General features: G+C 31.1%; 2 long non-coding RNA genes and 3 other non-coding genes across 5 annotated transcripts; all 5 read right to left on the bottom strand.

Annotated features, from left to right (window-relative positions):
• Positions 1-7,930: 7,930 nt before the first annotated feature.
• LOC111021739 (uncharacterized) lies at positions 7,931-10,191 on the bottom strand. Its single transcript, XR_015787594.1, has 2 exons — positions 10,042-10,191; positions 7,931-8,426 (listed from the first exon to the last, which is right to left on the bottom strand). It is a non-coding gene; the product is annotated as an uncharacterized LOC111021739 (long non-coding RNA).
• LOC148207896 (U6 spliceosomal RNA) lies at positions 9,423-9,525 on the bottom strand. Its single transcript, XR_015787597.1, has one exon. It is a non-coding gene; the product is annotated as a U6 spliceosomal RNA (small nuclear RNA).
• Positions 10,192-11,666: 1,475 nt separating the features above from the next.
• Positions 11,667-14,516, bottom strand: LOC148207897 (uncharacterized). Its single transcript, XR_015787596.1, has 2 exons — positions 14,383-14,516; positions 11,667-12,139 (listed from the first exon to the last, which is right to left on the bottom strand). It is a non-coding gene; the product is annotated as an uncharacterized LOC148207897 (long non-coding RNA).
• On the bottom strand, positions 12,314-12,415 carry LOC148207898 (U6 spliceosomal RNA). The gene has a single exon (XR_015787599.1). It is a non-coding gene; the product is annotated as a U6 spliceosomal RNA (small nuclear RNA).
• Positions 13,778-13,880, bottom strand: LOC148207899 (U6 spliceosomal RNA). The gene has a single exon (XR_015787598.1). It is a non-coding gene; the product is annotated as a U6 spliceosomal RNA (small nuclear RNA).
• Positions 14,517-23,300: the final 8,784 nt, after the last annotated feature.

A 23,300-nucleotide genomic window follows, 5' to 3' on the forward strand; every position in this document is an offset into this window, starting at 1 on the left:
TCAAGAAACTCAAAATCTGACTTTGATCACCTCTTTCTTCTTGGTGGTCCATCCTCACTCTCAAATTAATTTTCTCACCCCCAAGAAAACTCCACTGGAATTTTCTCACCAAATTTTCTCTCCTCCCAAACACCATAATAAGCTTCAGAAAACTCCAACTTAATAATGACAAGAGCCATTAATCATCAGTTGCCCACTCTCGAGTGGCTGTTCATCATCAGACAGCACAGATTTGCAGTGAACAGACCCTACAGTGATAAATATTTTTAATTTGTTTGCTTTTGAAATTAAGTACAAAAATTTCATTTTCATTTTCAAAATCAGACAATTTTCATTTTAATGATATTGTGCATTAATTGAGTTTTGTTTCTTTTGGTTTTTTTTTTGGCTAATTAAGACTATTTTTATACTGTTGATTTGAGGGGTCTTTTATTGTGTTGGATTTAATTGTGTCAAGATTTGTAATTTTGTTTTTATCTAAAAAATTATACGTATATTTGAGTCTCTACTCATTTAAACTACCAATTATAAGAGAAAAGAAATTCATTAATTTTGATTAAGTTGAAATATTTTTTCAAGTACTTAATTTGGTTGAAAGTTGTTTGTTTTATTAAAGCTGATGATGACTAAACTTAAACCAAAGAAAAATGCTTTTGGTTTCTTACTTTTAAGTTAATTTAATCCCTACGCTATTACAATATTGCATTATCGTTCTTTAGTAAAATTATTTTTTAAAAAATTTAGTTCCTCTAAACTTGAGATTATACTTCTACTTAATTTATTTTATTAATAATTATTAACTATTATTGTTGACGAACATAGCTCGATTACTTCTTAAAAAAATTTGAACTTAAATAACCACCCTTAAAAAAAGGAAAAATAACATTAACAAAATACATATAATAGATATAGTATGTTAGTTTATTTAGTTAGTTTGCGACATCTCTATCCTAACATGAACACAATGTTACTTACATTTACATTTTAAATTCTTGGAGATTCAAATTTTCTCACTCACGTGTTGAATTAAAAAATAATAATAATAACACAGTACTCAAAATTTATGCACTAAATTTATATTTTTACTAGAAAATATATTGTATTATTTTTCCACATCATCTTCTCAGTATTTGAGGCTAAAGACAGTGAGCTCCAAATTAGAGAGAATAATGAGGAATATTGTTTTCTGATGTAAAAGATTATCAAATTTCCAACAAATTAAAAAAGATTACAAGCAAATTCGTAATTATTTAGGATAAACACGAAGAAATTACCCAACAAAAACCAAACATAATTTCAAAACTCCCTGTTATAAACAGGGAAAACCGTTAGGTTAATGCACGGTATTAAATTTTCAACGACATTTTGACATTATGCTCGTTCGAAATCGACATAAGAGATAAATGGATATGAAAAAATTTGACAAAATACAATAGATATCAATAAATTAATTTTTTTAAGTATGCAACAACAAAATATTATTAATAATTTTTAATTTATTTAAAAATAATAAAATCCTTATTTGTTTTTAAGAAGAAATCCTTGTTTGTTAGTTTAAATATTTATGACGTATTTTTTATTTTATAATCTTTATGAAAATATCAATCCAACATTACATTTATCAATATTTTCATTAACCTTCTTGTAAAATTGAGACAAATCTTTATCCTGTCAAAATGTAAGGAAAATATCTTTATAGACAAATAAAAACAATAATAATAATGTTAAACCGAACATAGTTCAAGTAGATAAAGTATGAAAGATTTCAAAATAAAAATATTATGAAAATGTCAATTTATCCTCTATGTTAATTTTAAACCCATAAATATATAAAAATAGCGATGAAAATGTCGACATGTGGTATTAAATACATAGTTGTAACGTTTTTTTTTTTTTTTGCCCTTTTCGTTTCAAAGTTGGGCTCTGAAATCGGTAGCCGAAGAAGTTTCCAACGGCACCCAGTAAGCAATTTTGTTTGGGAAAAAAGAAATAAGGGCATCAAATCCTATGCATTTTGGACTCACTCTCCATCAATTCTAGAGAGAGAGAGAAAAAAACCTTGAAATCTCTTAAACTAGAGAGAGAAAATGGATGGTTTTGATTTCAACTGAAAAGATAAAGACCCATTAACCCAAAGGCATCAACTTTAGAGAGAGGGAGAGAGAGAGATGAGGCTGAAGAACTTAACAGAGCTTGCAACTTTGTTTTTTTTCCTTATTCTTTTTCTTCTTCTTCTTCCCTCCAAGGAAAGAGAAAGACCCACCTCCGCCGCCGCCGTGGTCCGCCCCAAGCGCCACGCCGCTGCAAAATCCGACCGCGGCGCCGCCGTGTTTGCTGCTCAGAAGAGACGAGTCTACACTGGCCCAAATCCTCTCCACAACAGATAAGTAAATTAATAGAAGAAGAAGATAATTATTATTGGAAAATAATTCCATCAAATTTCTTCTTCTTTTTCTTCATATATTCTTTTTTTTTTTTGGGTGATTTTTGTTCTTGATTGCACTGTTGGAAATGGAGGGTTATTATACGTTTCAAATGATCTTCCAGATGTAAATATATTGAGATTTTGTTCAAGAAATTATAACTAATGAATATTTCACTTATATGTATATTTTTTTTCCAAAATCCTAATGAGGGTTTTGATTGATTGGATTACATTAGTGTTTTAATTTCAAGAGAGAACTTTCCAGGAAATTTTCTTGAATTTTCTTTTCCATCTGAGAAAATTTGGTTACCATTGCTCATATACATGCATACATGATTTTACATCACATGGACTTTGGATTAATTTAGATGGTTTCATTTCAAGTTGGAAATATATAAATTTTCTTTTCTTTTCTTTTTTTGTAAATGAGAATTTGTAAAGAAATTCTGAATGTAAAGAAAAATATTTATCTCCACATCTGAGTAAAAATTCTGAATGTTCTAATACAATATATGTAGTGGTTCATTTATAAAAGAATAATACTTAAATGCTTACCATTATCGACCACAATTTTGCCGCTTAAACATTACTATAAAGAAAATTAACGATAATGTGAAAATTAAAAATGATCGCGAAATGGAAAAGTAATGTTTACTTTCATGAAATGTGAATCATTCTTGACGGTGTTTAACTTGTAGGAATGGAATCAAATTGTTGGATCGAGTCATCTATTAAAAATGGACAATCTCATTCCTCCCATGCACCCTAATCAATGTCATTCCTTATTCCGTGACTTCACATATTTATCGGAGTTACTTTACTACTTTTATATTTTCTCTTTCTTTATCTCCGTAACTTTTTTAATTATTCTTTTCATTTCTACTATTAATGTTTTTCCTTTTAATAAAAATCTATACAATTTTGATTGATTATACATCTTTCCGATTCCTGATGATTTTAATAAACAACATCAAAGAAATTCTGATTCAGATTCCAGAAAATTTCTGCTAAACATCATAAAAAAACAGTATTATCGTTCGGATTGATTTCATTTCAATTATGATTTCTGGATGTAAAGATGGCCTTAAATATTATTCTTAATTAGTATTTTGTTTTGAAGGGTTTTTTTTTTGTTCTAAAGGAAAGAGTATTTTAATTTGCAGAATTCCCAAAAAGCCACCCCATACTTTTTAATTTCTTTGTCTAGAATGATTGCTAAAGGACCCACTTCTTGTATCTTTTAATTTTCCCTCTCATCCACTCCACCTCCATCCTATATCATGTCCATTCTATGAAAAAAAAAAATGAAAACGGTTAAATTATATAATTGATTTTCCAAAATCACCGCACTATATTAAAAATCAATTTTTTATTTGTCGTGATCCATAAAAATGAGTGATTTTAGCAATAGTAAAAATGATTTTGCCATGTCAAAATCACACCCAAATACATCTTTATTCTATATATAAGTACTATTCGTCGGGTTAAGAGTTCAATTATAATCGAACTATAATTAAACCATGATATAATTAGTCGTACTTCTCTGTTATAAAGGATTGGTCTAAACCCCTTTTCTTTCCTTCGAAGTGCTGATTGGTCACTACCTATATTCATACTTATTTGCCGTTTAAAATTTGACAAAAAAAAAAAGTAGTAGAGTAGGAATAATATTTCTATATTTCATTGCATTTGTTGCTGTTTCATAACTTTTCTTTTGGCGAAATATACAAAATAATAATAAAAAATATTGGAAATGGATATATTATTATTTGAATAAAGTGTTCCATTGAAATGATTGTTGTGTACACACAACACAATGAAATAAGAAGGATATGGTGATCAAGGCATTGTTTGAGGGCAGTGATTGGAATTTGAATGGATTTTATTTGATGTGAAAGAAATTAAATGGGCAGAAAAAATAATGATGGGATTTGGAAAGTTAAGGCAAAGAGTGAGAATGGGAATTTCTTAATTTCTTTTTGTTACATTTTTTCATCTTTTCAATTTGCTTTTGCTGTCTTTACCATTTGATGGCTTTTGTCTCTTTCCTTACATGTCCCCATGGCTTCATCTTCACGACATTTTTACTATCCAATTCTAAACTTATTAGCTACAAATCAATTAAATGACTAAATTTAGGCTTAAATATATGGATTTAGTATACCTTCATAGAATGCATCGCTTCGAGTTGATTTTTTAGTCTTTGAATTTTCGTTAAGTTTTACATTTAATTTAGTCTTTATCATATCGGTGATAGTTTGAATATAATAGGTATGTAATGAAAATGATTACATCGAGGTCACGTCATGTTTTCAATGGATTAGGCTACAACCTCTGTTCTTTTTTTTCCTTTAGAAATTAAATGTGGAATTTAATGAAAGTTTTAAATTGAAATTTGGGATTTTAAAAGTTCAAGGGCCAAAATAGTGAATAAAGGTTTATGGTTTCTTGTAAAAACGTTATTAAAATTTATTAACAAAAGACTTTTTATTGTTAAATTTAATTTATTAACATATTTAGACACGTGAACAAAATAATACTACGATGCATAAAATCCAACCTGCCTATCAGCAAACTTTGACAAGTCTGTCAACAAAACCTATCTTTTCCAAGTTGCATGTCAAAGTAGCATGACGTACGTGTCTAAATATATTAATAAACAATAATTTAATCTAATCACACATAACCTCTTTATTAACAAAATTTTAATAGATTTTCTTATGGAAGGGATATAAATTGAGAATTTCTAGTACATGAAAGGTAAAATTGAAAATTTTTAAAATATTAAGGATCAATTTGAGAATGAGATGCTTCATTCTTCAATTTATTTAGCCTAAGACTTTCAAAGTTTAAACACCTAAATAAAAAATTGACAAAATTATATTTGTGTGATTACTATTTGGTGTTTAAAATTTCATTTTTTTTTCTTCTGTTACTGAACTTTCAGAAATTATATGGTGAGTCTCTAACCCTTACATTAAAAGGAAAAATTGTTTTTATCCTTAATGTTAAACTTTTTTTTAATAAAAACTAGACATTTTTTCTTGATAGTTTTTTTTAATAGAAAAAACCAGCAACAATTTTAATGTATATATATTATCAAAAATATTTTTAAACTCTTGGGTAAGTTTAAAAAAAATAACTTTATTTAAGCCTTTAAAAATGTTTTGGAATGAAATTTAGGCAAAGAAATCTGCATATTAGAGTTCATTTTACAAAAAAGAAAAAAAAAAGAAAAGAAAACTAAAACTAAAAACATTATCAAACAAAACCCTTAATTTTTCATTTTTTAACAATAATTTTCCAAGTTAATAACAAAGGCAAGTTAGATCCAAATTCCATCTAGAAAATAACAAAAAAGGCATTAGAAAATGCCAAAATTTTGGAAAAGAGAGAGATCACAAAATGAGGACAAAATTGACAACGATATAACATGGGAGCTTCTTCAAAGTGTGAAGTTAATAAATTATGTGTTGTGGCTATCATAGATTGAGATCGATGTTAAAAATATATATACATATTCTTACCCGCGTATTAAATTTTCATCAACGCATCGATATATTGATACTTCTATATGTCTATAGACTTGATATCAATATGAAAGGTGAATCGATATTTCTAGTATATCGTAAAAAAAATCGATGAAGCATTAGAAAAATATCAACAAAATATCATTAATACACACAAATATTAATAATACGAATTTTAAACATAAAAAGGTAAAATGCTTATTTGTTAATTGAAGTATTTTTTATAATTTTTCTAAAAATATCCATCTACAATATCTCATTGATATTTCTATCAACATTTCCATAAAATTGAAATCTCGACATTTCCATTAACACCAACATTTAAAACCTTGATTCTTACCCACAAAATTGAGTAAACTAACTACACTTTATACCCAAAAAAAAAAAAAAAGTTACTAACCATGTCCTAAGTGATTATTTATATACTCACATGGTCATATAGTTAGTTTATCATGAAACACAACTTTTTAAAAATTAATGTGACATTTAACTAAATGTGCAATAGTTATTGTAAATAATGTGACATGAGTGTCTTCACTGGAGGAGATCGAACTCACAATTTCTTGGCCAGAGATATATGCCAGTTACTGCTGAACTATATTTGTTTTGACTTCTGTTCATTAAATTTGTTGAGATGTAGCTATAAATTTATATTAAAAAATTTCTATACGTATAAAATTCGTGTTAAAATTTGACAAATAGGGGTGACAAAATTGATAACTTTATAAAAGTACATGGACCAAAACAGATATTTTGGATTAAAATAAACAAAATCTGAACGTGGAGAGACTCAAATGAAGGTTGCCAAAGTTCAGAAACTGGATTGAACCAAAGTCAAAATGATGTAGGAAAAAATAGTATTTAAACCTAATAATAATAACAATATTAATAATAATTAAAAGTAGCCTAACTATTACTCTATTTTTCTTTTTCTCATCTCTTTTCCAAACTATACCGATATATTTTGTCTAGCTATTCTCTTCTTTCGACTATTTATTTACTATATTACACCAAATCAGTTGTAATTTGATGTTGATATGAGAATCTTGAATCTACGTAGAATTCATAATCCAAGATTTTTGAGACATAATTAAAACATTTTAATATTCAAAATCCTACATGACTTCTTTTTTTAACTTATATAGTAAATAATAAAATTTTGACGGAATAATTACTCTATATTAATTTCAAAAAAAGAAAAAAAAAAGAAAAAGAATGTTGTACCTTTATGTGCACGACATCTGCATATATTACTTTTTCCTTTTTTTTCCTCTCTCTCATATTTCCTTTTCACGTAATTGTGATTGGTGCCCACACCATTCTACTCTAATCTTCTAACTTTAAAGACAAAAAGAGTTAAATTATAAATTTGATCGGAGCTTAATTTCAATTTAGTTTCTACAATCGTAATTTATAAATGTTTCGATTAGTCTAATTTGAGGTTTTAGTCTCATCAATTTGTCTCTTCTAGTTTTTAAAGTTTCGATTTAATTCTTATGATTTGGTTAAACCTCATTGATCATTTATAAATTTATCCTTTACCTTCTCGAAAATCTACAAATTTTTCCTATCTTCTATTCAACATTGAACCTTAATACACTCAAGTAAAAAAAAAAAAAATCAGCTTCATTGCCATGTAAATAAATAAGAAAAACATGTCAAGTATTAAAATTATAGTTAAAAAAACGATAAATTAATACACTTTCTCAATCAACAACAACTTTCCATCACAATTTAAAACTAAAATAATAATAATAAAATTTTTAAATGAACAAAAATATTGTATAATTTTTTTTAGTACAAAAATATCGTATAATTAAAGCAGGTAAAAGATTTATAAATTGAAGATTCACATCATAGTTAATAATTGACTTAATTTTATGTAGTACAATAAATGATTTAATTAATACCATATTTGAAGCAATTAATATCTAATATCATAAATGATACGAGGAAGAGCAAAACAGGCACGATAAAAACAAAAAAAAAATAAATAAATAAAGTATATCAATTCACTATTTGTATAGCCTTGAGTTAGCTCAAGTGGTTAAGACACCTATCTTTGACCAAAAGATCATGAGTTCAAACCCCCATCCCCACAAAGTTGTACTAAAAAAAAAAAAAATAAATAAAAAAAAAGAGGCAGCCAAACAGGTAAAAGTGTGTACTCTGGAAAAAAAATTTGGACCATTTCTCTGTATCGTTCCAATTTTATCGGATGTCCCCGAAGGGACAAACACATGCTTTCTCTATGGTGTATGTAAAGGCTATCTTGTTGTTGTTCCTCAGCGATGTGGGATCTCTCTTCAAAACCGGACATGCGAGTAGAGTACTAAATAAAGGCAGTCCCAAGCCCACATGGAAATTTAGCAATAAATATGATTAGAAAACTGCTCAATTATACCCTCCTCCATGGACTCTTCCCCCAAATCAAAGCATCCACCAAATCCAATATATGTATCCTTCCGATCCTACGATTCAAAAACAGAGCAAACAGGGTTTGAAGCTTTCTTACAGCTAACTTGATTTTGGTACAACTTAACTGTGCAAGCAATGAACTTAATGAATTCAGTGAAGGATGGAATCTGTTCGAACCAGTAAACTGAGTCGACTTTCCAATCATTAAGAACAGAATGTACCATTCACTTGTGTACCATTGCCAAGAACATGCCCCAAATTCTAATTACTCAGCAGCCCACCTAAGCCTAATTTCATTTCAAATCAAGTACAGCTTTAGAAGGAAATAAGGAAACCTCATTGTTGGGGACTTATAATGAATAGTTTATCATGCTGTAAGCTCCTTCGATTAGGAGCTTCTGCTTTTCTCCATTTTGGTAATTTTTCTTTTAATAGTTCAAATGAAAAGCTTTTCCTTTCCAAATATATGAATATAAACACACAATTTATAGTAGGTTCTCCAAAACAAAACTTTTAATTTTATAGCAGTGAGTGCCTCATGTGAACAAGAATAATGTTACAGGACAGCCCATAACATTTGACTTGAGAAGGTCATTATACATTTTACTTTTTAGATAAGTGGCCACCGTAATTTGTACTTGTGACTTCAAAGACGTCTAAATTTATAATTTACCCGGTTTTTCTCTCAAATGGGGAAGAGACAGTTTTGTGAAAACAGTAAACAAGACTCCACCTGCTCTAATAACTTGTAGAAAAACAAGAAAGGAACCAAACAAACTAAGAAACTGAAGGATCTAAAAGATTTATCTGGAACTCACTTTTCCTTCAAAGCTCTGTTTCAGTCTCAAGTTATCCTTTTGATGAGAAACAGTCTCAGCAAGTATTCAGAGAAATCATAGCAACGGTGAACAATTTGAATACAAATTAAGTTAGAGGGGAAAAAGAATGTCAAAAGATCTCTAGCTGAACAATTTTGTATGAGAAAATAGGATTTGACTCACAGGGGTATGTTGGGATTATGTTATTGGACAAAGGGCAAAAAGAGGGAAAAAAATTTGGACCATTTCTCGATTTGTGCGTGTCATCCTTGCGCAGGGGCCATGCTAATCTTCTCTGTATCGTTCCAATTTTATCAGATGTCCCCGAAGGGACAAACATATGGTTTCACTATGGTGCACATAAAGGCTATCTCGTTGGTGTTCCTAAGCGATGTGGGATTTCTCTTCAAAACCCCACATGGGAATAGATTATTTAATATAAAGGCAGCCAGAACCTCACATGAAATTTGGGAATAAATAAAGTTAGAAAACTGCTCAAAATTAAACCCCAAACAACGCATCAACAAATTCCAATAAATTCCCCCAATCACAAACAAACCAAACTAGGTTTCAGAAATTTCGGTAGAATCTAACATGAAATCGATTTGAACCGATGAACTCGGAGCTCGAATCGCGTTTCCCAATCATAACTGAGAACGGATTTAAGAACTAGCTACCTTTAAATGATTCAACAAATGAAGTTCAAAGTCTACCAAATTGCAAAAGGAAACAAAACAAACCCAGAAAGATTCAAGAAAACACAAAGCAGGGAAATCTGATTGCACAGAAACTTGAAAAAATAAAGTCAGAAAACCAAATGCGAAAGAGAAATTTGAAACAACTCACTAACCTTTGGCTCCTGCCTTGTCTAACGAAATCCCATTTGCGAGAGACAGACTTGAGAAAGAGAGAGTAAAATGCAGAGACTGAGTGGGGGAAGGGTATAAGAAATTGCTTTGATTAATTTTGATCTTTTTTTGGTTTTAACGTATTTTCAAAAGGTTGATTTTTAGTGTCTAAATTTTAAAAAAACAGATCAATTTGATTTCTATTTATTTACAAACGATATCTAATATGACTACATTTTAAAAAAATTTAGTGGATGGGGATTCGAATTTTATCTTGTCTAAAATCTTCGTCTGTGGATCATTTATTGAACATGGTCTAGAACCATGACATTCAGCCCTTCCAATTAAAAATTAAATGACCCATTAAAAAAATTAAGGTATAAAGACAAAAAAGAAGCAAAATACAACAAAGCCACATTAATTCTCCCAAGAGATGAAATACAAAAATAATGTAACTCACCTTTTTTTTTTAAAGTAAGAAATGATATATATATATATATAGTATTTTTTTCTTTTTTATTTAAAGAGCGTTTTTCATTAAAATGATTATGTACACATATGGACAGAATACATTGAAATAAGAAGGATGCTACAGGTATCGTTTGAGGGTAGAAATTGGAATTTGGAGTGGTTTTGTTTGACATGAAATAAATGGGGCAGAAGAAATAATTACGAGTGGATGTTGACTTGAACTTAATTTAATAGTAATTGACACATCTTTTTAATCAAGAAGTTATGAACTCGAATCCGCACCTCATTTATTGTTCTTAGAAATGATGAAATTTGGAAAGCTAACAGATCAATTGAATCTTAATTTAAAAATGATCCATTTGCTTTGCTTGTTCGATCATATAATGGCTTTTGTCTCTTCCCTTTCATATTCCCCATCACTTCATCTTCACAATATTTTGGTATCCAATGCAACTTATTAGCTAGAAATCAATTAAATGAGTAAATTTAGACTTAAATATATGGATTGAGTATCTTCATAGGGTGTCAAAATGAATAGTTTAGTTGTAATTGACCTCTATCTAAGAAATTATGAGTTCAATCCTCCAATCTCATGTTGTACTAAAAAACAATATCTCTGATGTTTTTTTTTTCAACTAATTCTTTGATTAACTAAGAAATTGAAACCAACCACAAAATTGATCGAAAATTACACAATTAATCACCAAACTGATTAAAATTGAATTGCATTGATCAAAATCGATAAAATAAATTTAGACATATCATCGACACCAAAGATCACTAACTTTTTGAGTTTTGGTTTGTACCTTAATCAATGTTTTAAATATCGATGTCGATGGAAATGTCGAGTTATCAATTTCATGAAAATATCAAATAAAATATAGATGTCAATGGATATTTCTATAAAAGTTAGAAAAATTAAAAAACTCGTAAAAAATATTTAAATTAACAAATAAATATTTTACTATTTCTAAACAAGTTACTATTTAAATAAAAAAAAAATCGAACTAAACTTTAATTCGCACCTGTTCCTTCCACGGGAGGTTTAGATCCCCACATCTCCCATTTGTTGTAAATAAAATAAAAATTGAAAGAGAAAAAAAAAAGAATTTTTTACCAAGTACAAGGAGTTTAAGAAAAGTGCGAAAAAAGAACATAAGATATAACAATTTCAAACCTCTATTCACGTTCTTATGAAATTTTACATATCTCTCCTTTTGTGGCCGTTTCTTCTCCATTCTTCTCTCTAAAAAGAAAGCCCCAACTTTCTGCAACCAAATCCCATCAAATTTATTGGTTTATTTTCATCTTGAAATGCAACACTTATCTCAAGATTTCACTCTGAATTTTTCTCAGTTTAAGAGAAAAGAAGAATGATTGAAAGAAACCCAATTAGCCTGCATCACTCATCTGCCATCTCCATTTTAGTTTCCCCAAGAACAACCAGAGATCACAAAAGAAAAGCGAAACCCACTTGAAAATGAAGCTTCCAAACACAGATTTGGAAGAAAATTACAATACCCAGAAAGCTAAAATGGAGGAAAGTGGATAGAAATAATCTGGGCCACTGCTGCGGATTCTACACAATTCTGTTTTGAATCTGCTCTCTGATGTGCATCTGAAGGAAAACTGGAGAGACAGAAAAAAGAAAGAGCTTGAAGAGAGAGGTTCAGTAAACATCTGAATTCATGGTTATAAACTTTTAACTTATAGCAGAGCATCTTACATAAAAAAAAAAAAAAAAAAAAAAAAAAAAAAAAAAACAGACAAATAGGTTTAAAAGGGGTACTCAGAAAAGAGCAAAAAAATTTGAACCACTTCTCGATTTGTGCGTGTCATCCTTGTGCAGGGGCATGCTAATCTTCTTTGTTCCAATTTTATCATGTCCCCGAAGGAAGTACGGGCTTCCAATAAGGTAAATAAAAAGGCTATCTTGCTGATGTTCCCAAGCCATGTGGGATTTCTCTTTAAAACCCCACATGGGAATAGAGTACTAACTAAAGGCAGCCAAAACCCCACATGAAGTTTAGCAATAAATAAGGTTAGAAAACTGCTCAAATTATACCCTCCTCCATGGACTATTCCGCCAAAAAAAAGCATCCACCAAATCCGATATATGTATGTGAGATTCCTATTACCGGTATACAGAATATTAGTTTGTTAGTATGAAGGGATAGTATGGTAATTAGTTAGGGTGAGTTGTTATAAATAAGGGTAGTAGGGAGAGGAGAAGGATATCTTGAAGAATAGTTTTGTGTAGGGAACTTGAGAGAGTTCTTTGGGAGAGAGATAGCCCTCTCGAAAGGCTATCGGTATTGTAATTACTCTTTTGAATTGCAATATAGTGTTCTAGTTAGGTTCTTGTATTTGGGATCCTAACAATGTAGCCTTCCAATCTTAAGATTAAAAAACAGACCAAACAGGGTTTGGAGGCCCACTTGATTTTGGTACAACTCAACTGTGCAAGCAATGAAGCTTAATGAATTCAATGAAGGATGGAATCCTTTCGAACCAGTAAACCGAATTGATTTTCCAATCAATAAGAACAGAATGTATCACTCACTTATGTACCATTGCCAGAACATGTCCCAAATTCTAATTACTCAGCAGCTCACCTAAGCCTAATTTCATTTCATTCAAATAAAGCTACACCACTACTTTCATACCTTTATAAGGCAACAAAATTTTTACCTTATAGCCGTGAGTGCCTCATGTGAACAAGCATAATGTTATGGAACAACCTATGACATTTGAGTTAAAGAACATCATTATACATTTTACTTTTTAGGTAGATGGCCACTGTAATTTGTACTTGTGACTTTGAAGACGTCTAAATTTATAATATGCCCTTTTTTCCTCTCAAATGGGGAAGAGACGGTTTTGTAAGAACAGTATACAACAGATTCCACCTGCTCTAATAACTTGGAGAAAAACAAGAAAGGAACAAGACAACGAAGAAATTGAATGATCTAAAAGATTCATCTGGAGCTCAATTTTCTTTCAAAGTTCTGTTTCAGTCTAAGTAAGTACTTGAGAAAACTCATCTTGATGGATTTATCTTTCGATGAGAAAACAGTCTCAGCAAAAGAAATCATAGCAACAGTGAGCAATTTGAATACAAATGAAGTTAGTAGGGGAAAAAGAATGCCAAAAAATCTCTCATCCAAAACTTATGCTAGCTGAACAATTTTCTGTGGAACAAGTAGGATTTGACTCACAGGGGTATGTTGGGAATATGATATTGGACGAAGGGCAAGAAGAGAAAAAAAAAATTTGGACCATTTCTCGATTTGTGCGTGTCATCCTTGCGCAGGGGCCATGCTAATCTTCTCTGTATCGTTCCAATTTTATCAGATGTCCCCGAAGGGACAGACACGTGCTTCCACTTTGGTGGATATAAAGGCTATCTCGCTGTTGTTCCTAAGCGATGTGGGATTTCCTTCAAAACCCCACATGGGAATAGAGTATTTAATATAAAAGGCAGCCAGAACCCCACATGAAATTTGGCAATAAATAAAGTTAGAAAACTGCTCAAAATTAAACCCCAAACAAACGCATCAACAAATTCCAATAAATTCCCCCAGTCACAAACAAACCAAACTAGGTTTCAGAAATTTCGGTAGAATCTAACATGAAATCGATTTGAACCGATGAACTCGGAGCTCGAATCGAGTTTCCCAATCATAACCGAGAGCGGATTAAGAACTAGCTAGTCCCTAATATGATTCAACAAATGAACTTCAAAGTCTACCAAATTGCAAAAGAAAACAAAAGAAAACCCAGAAAGATTCAAAGAACACATCATAGATTATTGAAACAAAACAAAATCAGATTTCAAAATGCGAGAGAGAAACTTGAAAGAGCTCACTAACCTCTGCCTCGTCTACTGAAATCCCATTTGCGAGGGAGAGACGAAGCTAGAGTAAAATGCAGAGAGTGAGTGGGGAAAAGGCTTTTCAGAGTAAAGAAGAAAAATGAAAAAATTACTATTTTATTTCATTTTTTCTTACAATGAAAGATTTTGAAAAATTTATAGAAACATAACTTCTTGTTTCTCCTTTTCAACTTTCGAAAAATATAAATTTTTGGTGGTGATTCTTATTTTTTATTTATTTTTTTATTCTTAAGATAATTGTTTAGAAATTTTGAAAATAATAAAACAAGGTTATAAATATCAAAAATAAATATAACATACAAAATTTTAAATATTTAGTTTCAAAAATAAAATTCCATATAAAACTTTTAAGTTTTTTTTTTTAATCTAAAGAGAGAGAAAAAAAACAATACTTTTAAGAGATAACAAGCCAAATATATTCACACGACTTTTATTTATGGCAAGTTATTGGCGCGCCTTGCTTCAAATACAAAATTAGCGTTAAGTAGAACGAACCTAGTTTGGTCTATTTCTTCTTCTTGTAATATTGAAATTTCAGAAACGATTTTAAATTTTTGTTTTATCTTTCTGGAATTAGAATGACCTTGCTTCATTTTGGTCCCTGTATTTTGAAAGTGTTATTTTGGTCCCTGTACTTTAAATTCTGGTTCAGTTTAGTCTCTGTATTTTGAAAATATTCATTTTAGTCCCTCCTTATAAAAATTTAACACATATTTTACGCATAACGACAACTCTTTAGTATAAAGTAATGTTTACATTTGAATAAATATATTGATTTTAGTGCCGTGTTGAAATTGTGATATAAACAATGAGATTAAGAATAAAATTAAGGGACTAAAATGGTCACTTTTTAGAAGTAGAGGGGCCAAAATGTACATTTTGAAAGTACGGGAACTAAAATTAATAAAAGTTTAAAGTACAGGGATCAACACGAACATTTTCAAAGTACGGGCACCAAAATGAACGAAGGCTAAAAGTACATGACCATTGGACGTTTGTGGAAATGAAAAAGAATATAAAAAGTTTATCAATATAGATTTTTAATCTTAATTTATTAATTAAAATTAAAAATATCACAAAATTAAACAAGTAATTTACCTTAAAATAAAATAGACGAAAAATTAAAGAATTAATAAGAGGTTTAATTTCCTGTGGGGTCACTCTGCCCTTATTTATTCTTACATTTGAATCCCACATCGCTCAGGACTCCCACAAGATAGCTTTTATATTGCACCTAGTGTTATCAGATTATTGTCCTTTCAGGGACATGGAGAAAATTGGAATGATATAAGAAAGATTAATACCAAGGAATTGGTTCAAATAACTTTTAAAAGTTTTTATTTAATAATCAAGTAAATGAATCAAAGATGTATCTCTATAATTTTTTTTAAGTATTCTATTTATAAATTAAAGAGCCAGAATAAAATAGGAATGAAAATTTAGAGTCAATAAAATTCAACCAAATAAAGGCTTGAACCTTCTTCATTTTTTTTAAAATAAAAAATATTAAGAAAGCTATTTATTAAATATTAATAAATTTAGATCATGTTTATTACACTTCTAAACTTTAAAGTTTTTAATTAGATCTGATCTTAAAATTTTCTTATACACAAATTTGATCAGTTTTCATAATTTTTGAGATATATGGACATAATATATCAGTTCCAAAATTATTCTATTTTACGTACAGTTATTATTAGTTTAACATAAACTTAATTGTTTAAAAAGATGTCAGGTTCTATTTTTATTTAAATTTTCTATTGTCTTTTTTTTTCTAAGGAGTGTTCGGGTCAGTATATACACACTTCGAATAATCCATTGAGGCAACCTATCTGACCATACAACATTTATTAGTAGCAAAAAACATATAGGAATTATTAATTCTTAAGGTACATGGTCATCATTGAATTTGAACTTATTCCCTCTTAATTGTCTTTTTTTTTTTTATTTTTATTATTTTTAATTTTATAAAGTTGATTGTTGATATAATATTTTAAACAATGATTTAAATCTTATTGTACTGTCTTTCTTGAGAGGTAGGTCCTTCCAATGTGAGCATATTTTAATGAATAATTACATCAAATATCTTTTTCTTTTAAATTGAATGTTAAATTATTTCACTTCAAACCTTGTTGTACTAAAAATACTCCATGTCTTAATAATTAAAACTTTTCAATTTTAAATGAACTTTTATTAGTATTTGTGTGAGAAAATGGAAAGGAAAAAAGAAGGAAAGAAAAGAAAAAGCTTGTTAATGTTGGTTGGCTTTGGTTTCCTTATTCGACATTTGATTGGGAAAGGCATCTAGCCTACCCTATAGTCTATATATTACAGGTCACCCAATATATTAATCATAATTAATAGTTGAGATTTAAATTATGATTTTTTCTTCTAAGTTTGTGATCTACAGTGGAGTTTTAGACGAAGCGAGTATAGCTCAGCTGTAATTGACATATATCTCCAACTAAGAAGTTATGAGTTCGATCCCTCACTCTTACATGTTGTACTAAAAAAATTATTTGTAGACTGCAGTAGTTAAGCCATGATTTGCGAAGGTGATTCGACTTATTTGTAGACTGCAGTAGTTAAACAACATTCAATCGAGGTCTTCTGTTGTCACCTGGGGTTGTGCCAACTCCCTTCTTAGCAGGGTACTTGAGGACTTGGTGCATAATGGAAGGAATTGCTTGTAAGACATGAACTATAGATCGGCAAAATATTGCATTGTAGGCCGACCTTTAACAATTATCACGAACTCAACGACCTTGGTGATTTGAGTGTTACTTCGGCGGAGGGTGATGGGTAGCTTAATGTAGCCTTTGGAGGTGATAGACTTTCCGATAAAGTCGACAAATGCTTCGGATTGAGCTTTTCTTCAATAAGTCACAATTACACAACACAAATAAGAAATTAAAGGGAAAAGCAGAAAACGACACAAGAATTTATACTGGTTCACCCCAACAGTTTATGAGCTAGGTCCAGTTTTTCACTTAGATGCGGGTTCCACTATAATATGAGATTGGATACAATCAATAAAATATCTCACTTCGATATTCACTCTCTACAGGTCTCAACAAAGGTCTCCTAGCTTCTAAATATTATCACACACAATACTTAGGTACAAAAATGAAAACACTCACAAAATAATCGAGAACAAATTACCCCAGAACAACGATCTCGATCTGACCCTTTCTATGCTGCCATTACCCGAGCCGCTGCCACAAAGCTGCTACCAAAAACTCCCCAAAGACGACTGCACAATTAATCTCACGACTCCCCTAATGAAAAACAAAGCAGTAAGAATACCCTCGCCGTAGCGTTGAGACGCTACCCTTGAAGTCTCAACGCTACGAAGAAGTCTCAACGCTACGAATAATGTAGCATCCTAAAACACGCCCGCACGCCTCCTTGTTTTTCCACCTCCATGTTCGGAGCGTTGAGACGCTTTCAGTAGCATCTCAACACTACCTTTTTTTTTTTTTGAATTTCTATTGTAGTGCCCCAGCACTGTGCTCGCGACCTTTCCTGCAGCTCTCAATTTTCACCTATTTTCATTGACGTGTCCTGGCTTGATCCCGACTCATCTCTAGCTCATTTCTGTTGGGTGTGTTGCCCTAAACTCGTAGTTTGTATTTTGTAAAAATAAATGTCTATTTAATAAAGTTTTACTCAATAAATTTGTTGTTGAATCATAGCTTTGCATTGTCCAAAATCCAATAAACTAAACATCCAAGGTTATTTTTGATGTAATCGGGACAATATATATACTGGGTATATAGTTGATATACGGGGTATATATATTTGATATACCCCTGATATATGAATGAATAATATCCCGTGAATAACCTAAAGGGTCTATAGTATATGGATAGGGCTGGGTACTTTATCCTAGCAACACTATGGATACGGCCCACTCTGTAAAGGTTACAGACGACTCGATCCAGGTCGTTTGTGTGGAGACATGCGAGTAGGGGTATCCTGTACAATGAGTTAGTATAAGACCGGACCACGAAATAGGCAATCTTTAGGTGTAACACCGTTAACTAATAGATTGCTATTTCTTAGGATGACCAGACAACTCATTCTCAATCCTGAGTGAGTTATGGACTCCTGCCCGTGAGGGCTCGTCCTTTGATCTATATAGGTGAGAGTGGCCCGAGTCGCCGACTCAATATTCCTACCATTTTGGGGACGAGACCGAGTGGGGAGCTGGGAACATAACTTCACAAGATGGAATTCACTCCTCCCCGACTTTAGGGGAGTAGATGAGTGTTCCTTTAAATGCTGACTCCGGCACTTGAACAAGGGGCCCCACCCTCTCATTGGCCGAGAGGGATTTTCGGTTATTGGTTGGACCATAACCGGGTTGTTCATTAGAGGAGCAGTGGTGTTTAAGGAGTAAGATGTAACTCAGGGGTAAAACGGTAATTTGACACAACTTGAGTTACGAACACTCGTGAATGATTGACTCGTCATTAATGGTCGTATATCCATGGACACGAAAAACATTCTGCAGTGAGAAGAGTGCAACTGCGGGTCTTTAGTGGAATGACCCGTAGTTAACGAATCTAGATTAACTCGGTCAATGAGTTTGACCGATTAATCTTGCATCGTTGGAGCTTCGGATCTGTAGGTCCATTAGGTCCCCTTACTAGTTCATAACGGGTAAAACGAGGATCAAATTTTTTGGAAGAATTTGAATTGTTCAAATTACTTAAGGGATTATATGTATATTGATACATTATAATATATATAGTTAATTGTAAATTAAAACTATATATTATGAGAGATATTATTTGAATGAGATTCAAATAAAATTAATATGAATGAGATTCATATTAAAACTATAGGTTAAAAATAATGTGCATAAGAGGAGAGAAATGTTTTAGAATATGATTCTAATTTTATAATAAATAATTAAGTGTTAATTATTTATGTATATATATATTTATGAATTATTAATTGGATTAATAATTAATTATATTAATTAATTTGATTAATTAATTTTATATATATATTAATTATTATATATATATTATAATAATTATTATATATATATATTAATATTAATATTAATAATAATATTATTATTATTAATATTAAACTCCCCTGTAAAATTGCAGGGGAGTGAGAGGTTTTGTGATGTGGGGAGTTACCCCACGTCACCATTCTTCTTCAAGAGTTGGGGAATCGGAAAACAGAAGGTTACAGAAGAGGAAAACTCCCAGAATTGCTCTAAAAAATTCTCTCAATCTCTCCCTCTCTTCTATCAAGGTGCTACCACAAACACGATCCCGAGACCCAAGAGGATAGCGAGGAAGATCCGGTGGTGGTGTTCGAGGGGAACTTAGTGAAGAAACGTTCTTCAAAGGTTTGTATTTCCTCTGTATTTTCCCTCTATAAAATTCAATTTTGTATCCCGAAAATCAGCAACGAAAGTCCGCTTCCGCTCCGGGATTCACATCCCTTCAATTTCGACCTTGATTTGGCTCCACCAATCCCAACACTTCTCTCTCCCTAGCGTAGTATAAGTCATGATAATATCAAAGCGTAGTATAAGTCATGATAATAAATCACTGTTTCTTAAACAATTGTATAATGTATATGAAGTAGTTAGGTTAATTGCCAACCTGAGTATAACTAAACCGGTTGAGATACCTATATATCTCAAACTAAGAGATCGTCAAATCCCAAACCTCACATGTTGTATTAAAAAAAAAAATAGTTCGGCTAATTTTCGATCATTTTAATGGCGATTTTCTTAGGGATCGTTGTCCTATGTCCTAATCTCCTTTCTAGATATTAGATCTCACTATCATGCTACTGTGTCGTCCATAGTTTGGCCAAGAAAATAGTGTTCTCTCCCATCAATTCTCTAAATTTTTTAAAGAAATCCCCAAAAACTTCTCTAAATAGTGCACAAAATATTAAAATGTGACACATGGTGAGTGAATTTTGGCTTAATATTATTTTAGTTTTAATATTTCCTAATTTCTTTTAAGTTAATTTATTTTCTTATTAAATAACTCAACTAGTTAATATATTATAATGTCAATTAAGGAAGATCAAATTCTCATCCAGTTCAATCCAAATATATATATATTCTTTGATAGATTATTTATTAATTTTTAGAATTGAATTATTTGATCTAAGTTAATTTTTAACCAACGCGAAATTTATAGTGTCGTGGTGTTACAAGTGACTATCCTGTGTTGCTTCTATCTTAGAACTCGTCTTTACACTTGATTTGCAGGCGCCATGACACTTCTTGGCAGTACCACGACGCTACAACCTTGAATAATTGATAGTTCCTTCATGTTGCAAGTGTCAAGACACTATATGGGAAACCTATGCACTGTCCTTTTAGGTGCTAGGTGTCATGATCATGTTAGTCCGAGACTTGCCTGCGTAGCTGTAATGCCCATAACAACTTCTTTTCGCATGCTTTCATGTTTTATATTTAGTTTACAGGTTCATTTATCTTTTCTTACATCTTTTATGGCAAGTGATTCCTTGTCACTTTGCACGTCCACACCTACTATAGACTATTTTATAATGTATTTTGGCAGGTATACCTAGTCACCTTCCTACCTTAAGTTGGATGCTTGATTATCTGTTATTTCTCTTTGCTTTAAAGTCTAAAACAAGCTTTCCAAAATGCTTTCAAATGCTTTTTCCAAATATTGTTTTCTCCATCCAAGTTTAATAAACCAGTTTTTCTCGAAACTGTGGGGTAGAGGTTGCGAGATAGACCCGTTGTGATATTGCTTCTGGCACTTTCAATTGGCCGACTTATTTGCGAGTGGGAGCAAATGCTGCGTAATCTCTTTGTGGACTTTGTCGAAGTTGCATTTGTGACATTAGACTCGCGAATCCACTGTGAGGTCTTGATCTTCCCATATTTGTGAGCTATATCTTTAATTTCTCTCTAATGTTTCGTTCCTACACAATATATACTCATGTGTATAAATTTGGCATGAATAACACGAAAACTAACAAAAATCAAGTTATAATCCTCATAAAATACAGGTCACAAAGTGTGCTATCACAAAGTGACGTTAAATAGCCAATCTGATCATAATTCAACTAGTTAAAACACCTATTTCCACATCTTGAATCTTATCATATTTCAACTAAAAGGTCGTGAGTTCGAATCTCTATTTCTACATCTTGTACTCAAAAAGAAAAAAGTGAGACTAAACAATTGTCTATTACTGGCAACGACACCAAAAGACTTGTAGCATAATTGATTACCTCAAGTATACGAGTAAAGTACTTTTAATATAATTATAAGTAAATAGAGATGTTTTCATCTAGATTATATTGGGTTTAAGTTCATGTGAGTAGTACAGATACAACCGTACAATTTTATTTTGAGAATGGAAATTGTGTTTAAGACAAGATAGAAAATCAGAATGACAAGCAAAACTAAGGGAAAAATCAATGGAAAACGGTCCTTAGGATAATTGATTTCACCAACAAATTATACAAGCCAATAATTCAATAAAGCCAACATTTGAACAATTAATTATCCTACAAGCAGAAAGTGCATAAATTATAAGTCTCTTCCGTACACAATTAAATATCTTAGTAAGATAATTAATTAAATATCTTTGTAAGATAATTAATGTTGATGCAAAAAACTGTCTAAGGCACGGGCCATGACTTGAGAGGTCGGTGTTGGTGATTTAGGGCGAGATCCTTTGGGGTACCTGCAAAATAGGTAGGTCACTCTGACGCCCAAGTTAATTAGTAATCCAAGCTTAGACATATTAGCTTCAGACAGATTTTCATACTTGGAGTGATAGATGGGAGGTGTATTTATAGTGATCGATGGAGTAGCTACTTTCCCATCATGGTATTCCCCTACTCGCACCTGGCTCACCTTAGGGACCTTCGGTCCATGCGTTTCACCGGACTTTTTCCTACCTCAAAGTGGAAGCTTTGGACGTCTTTGTTTTACCAAAGTATCGGACCCCGACCTGTTAGGTCGACTTACTTGATCCTATTTAAACAAGTCGACCCCAGCAGTTTGCCTCCCAACAATTAGGAAAGTAATTTCTCTATTCAAATTCATCAATAAAAAAATGACATGGTCTATTTCTTTTAACATATTTACACAAATGTCTAAAATTTTCTAATTTTACACTTTTAGATTTCTGTGTAGGATTTTATTTTAATTCTAATTTTACCCTTATTTATTGCATTTATATTTATTATACATATTTGTTTTTTTGAAATATAAAAGATTTAATTCCATAAATTATTACTATAATCATTTAATTATTGTAGGCCCCACACTAATTTTCATCACAAATATCTTGATTCACTCTTTCAAAACCTTAATTTACTCATTCAAAAACATTGATTTTCCCTTAATTCAGTCCCACATTTGTGCTCAATCTTCAAGGACAATTCAAAATCACATAAACATCGTTTGAAGTCTCAACAAACATATATCCACATATTCAAAAAAATATAGTCAAAATCACAGTATATATCCACTTATATATCCGGATATATACATTGAAAATCACTATAGTATATATTCGCATATCCGCATATATACAAGTTGAGTTATAAGATATATCCACTTATATATCCACGTACATACATTCAAAATCACTATAGTATATATCCGCATATCCATATATACAAGTTGAGTTATAAGATATATCCTAATAAAATCACTATACTATATATCCTCACATATACAATATTTCACACGAAATCAGAAATTCAAAACATCCGTTGGAATGCAAACATTTCAATCTGGAGATGAACTGCTATGGCGACTGAGAAAAATGGAGGCGGTCGGAGATGAAGGCAGGCAGATGTAGGTCAGAGATGAAGGCTTTCAGAAACGACCGGAGAGGAAGAACTAACGGAAATCTC

The sequence above is a fragment of the Momordica charantia genome, unplaced genomic scaffold (genome assembly GCF_013281855.1).
Source record: "Momordica charantia cultivar OHB3-1 unplaced genomic scaffold, Mcharantia_2.0 BLBB01000033.1, whole genome shotgun sequence".
Taxonomy (NCBI): Eukaryota; Viridiplantae; Streptophyta; class Magnoliopsida; order Cucurbitales; family Cucurbitaceae; genus Momordica; species Momordica charantia.